Source organism: Otolemur garnettii, unplaced genomic scaffold (assembly GCF_000181295.1).
Source record: "Otolemur garnettii isolate 467f Iridium unplaced genomic scaffold, OtoGar3 scaffold00114, whole genome shotgun sequence".
Classification (NCBI taxonomy): Eukaryota; Metazoa; Chordata; class Mammalia; order Primates; family Galagidae; genus Otolemur; species Otolemur garnettii.
The window spans coordinates 2,958,050-2,960,992 of record NW_003852509.1 but is presented as its reverse complement, the minus strand read 5'-3'; the positions used below and the strand labels follow the sequence as shown (position 1 = coordinate 2,960,992).

The window sequence follows — 2,943 nt, the reverse complement described above, 5'->3', positions numbered from 1 at the left end:
GAGGGACCCTGATGCGCTTGGGTGACGCCGACCCTTCAGAGAGGGACCCTGATGCGCTTGGGTGACGCCGACCCTTCAGAGAGGGACCCTCACCCCTCATTCCAGTTTGCAGTGAGAAGCAGATTCAGAGGGTCACATACTTCATATCAGTAAATCAAATGTTTTTTTTTAAAAAACTCAAAAGTATCACTTAAATCTGTAATCGATCAGTAAACAATCCTAAGTGCCTGGTGGATGTTCAGCAAATATTTTCTCCTGGCTTCTATCTATGCTGTGTGAAACCTTCCAATATTCTGCTTTATCCTTCACCTCTTGTTACTTGTCACTGATCGACAACCACAACATTCAAGCTTAAAAATCACAACCAAGGTGGCTTTGACAATGGCAACAGGGGAGTGAAGAGGGTGAGCAGCAGAGCAAAGTGTATCATTCAGCATCTGTGCACATGTGCGCGCGCACACACGTACACACACACACACATAGACGCTGGTCAGCCTATGAGGAATCACCGTAAAAGACATGGAAACATCCACCTATGCAGACCAGCACCGGCCAGCACTCAGCAGGAGGTCACACTGAGCTCCGTCCCTGTGCACCCTGGCACCCACCACCCTCTGCCAGCTTTCCACACCAGCACACAGTGGCCACGAATCCAGACAGACGCTGTTGTCAGTCAGAGCCAGAGCCTTGGGAGATGCCAGCTCCTCCTCCAAGAGCAGGTCTGTGCCCCACACCGCTGTGTGGCCGGGTGCACACTGAGCCTGAAACCCAGCTGTGTCAATGGCCCATGGGGAAGACTTTGCTAATGGACACACTCAAGCCTCCGTAATTCCCTAGCTGTCCAAAGGCAAACAGGAGCTCAGGGATCTACTGGAGGGTCACTGTCTGCATCTCTACCTGGTTCCACTTCTGCCAATCCCGCCTCCCCAGGGTCTTGAACTGTCCCTAAAACCTTTTCCCTGGGCTCATTTCTAGGGGCTCTCAAACAATTCAGGAACGGTGATCAGATGATCAGATTCCAAGGCAAGTCCCCAGGAGCAGAGATGTGGTTTTCACAACATTACCCAGGCACTGAAATAGATGTAAACAAAATGGCCCTTGGCAGGGATGTGAGTCCCACGTCCTTTCACAGCATGTCCTTGTCACAGCACTGGAAGGTCCAGCGGCCGATAGGGGCCCTTCCCCGTCATTCTCCTTCTGACTCCAGTGGCCGAGAGGGGCCCTTCCCCGTCATTCTCCTTCTGACTCCAGCGGCCGAGAGGGGCCCTTCCCCGTCATTCTCCTTCTGACTCCAAACGCACTTTGCCCACTTCTGAGCATCTCTGCTAATCGCTTGTCCTACTTCAACCCAACAGAACAGCGACTTATTATGGTTTCTTTTTCTCTACACTATATTGCTTTGGGGTCATTCCTAGAAACAAAATCGTACAAGTCCTCTTACATTTAAAAAAGTAAGTAAGGCTAAGTCAACCTGAGAAAGGGGAGGCCGTGGACGCTGTGGGTAGGAGAGGTAGAAAGAGTTGAGCCAGGTTGGTGCCAAAATCACAGCCCACTGTGTAGATTGTTGGCAAAACCAACTGCAAACGCCCAGAGCAGGTGGACTTGCCTCTCACCCGGATTTCTCTATGTAATTATGCATTTGTTGGATGATGCCTTCACTTCTTGTCATTTAAACACAGCTCCTTGGGCTCATTTAGACACAGCTCTTTGGGCTCATTTCAGGCTCCAGGAAAGGAAGGGTAGGAGGTGCAGGCAGAACGGGACTGAAGAGCCCATTCTAGCCAGGGAAGGGCACCCCCAGAAGAACAGAAAATTAAAAAGTTGAGGGAGTCACAACAATGAAAAGTCAGCTAGTTTACCTTTAAGCCAGCCGTTGCTAAATGTTTTATCTGAACAAGTTTTTGGCCTTTCCTGAAACTCTGGTGTATTGGGGATGCAGCTTACACAAACACCCCTGCTAATCTGTGAACACTCTGAGGAAAAAATGGCCTTAGAAGAGACTGTGGCAAGTCCTAGAAAAGATACATCTTCTAGGCTGCTTCCTGCCCAGTAAACAGACAAAGCAGATGCCCATTGCGGAGATTTGCATTTGGTGGGGGCAGAGACCAGGGGAACAGCTCCAGGAGGGCTTCTATCCCTTATCTCAGAGGAAAATCCTCTGTGGTGGTGATGAGAGGAAAATGCCTCTCTCCCACCAATTCCTCAGAGGAGATTAACGCCGCCAGTGGCATTTTACTCCACAATAAACTAGCGGAGTTTAACACCTCCCTAGGAATCTGTGTGTGTGACTCCAGACAGGAGGCTGCCCCCCACAAGGCCCAAGTTTCAGATTCCTCAAAACTGCTCAAATCCTTAAAGTTAATAATAATAACAATAGGAGCTGATAGCTCACTCAGAGAAACTGCTGGTGTCTTTGTTCCCTCCCTCAGCTGACCACCTGGGCAAAGAGATTTCACTAAAAGCTGAGTGCAACAGAGACTCCGGGCCACAAATGGGTGGGGGTTCCCCTGAGCTCCCACCTTTGGAAAGTCTATTCCCTGTCTCCAGTCTCTTTATGATCGTTCCTAACTTTATATTTCTTCAGTTGGTCGCACCAGTTCCACAGATCTTAGCGGACCCTGCACCCTGGGGCAGGACCCTGACGAGGAGGACCTGTCTCACCTAGCAGTCTTCCACGGGCCCTTCCCTCTGTCCAGGCTGACCTCCCCATGTTTTCACAGGGCTAAACCCTCTGCCCATGCTGGACTCCAGCCTGGCATCTCTTCCCAGAGCTTCTCTCCACAGAGCCTGCTGCTAAGACCCCTGCCCTTCTCTCTCCACAGAGTCTGCTGCTAAGACCCCCTGCCCTTCTCTCTCCACAGAGTCTGCTGCTAAGACCCCCTGCCCTTCTCTCTCCACAGAGTCTGCTGCTAAGACCCCTGCCCTTCTCTCTCCACAGAGTCT

General features: G+C 50.9%; 1 protein-coding gene across 1 annotated transcript in view; it reads right to left on the bottom strand.

The window, feature by feature from the left end:
• The window catches only part of CSMD1 (CUB and Sushi multiple domains 1), a 1,810,668-nt gene that overhangs the window by 557,543 nt on the left and 1,250,182 nt on the right, over positions 1-2,943 (bottom strand). The window lies entirely within an intron of this gene.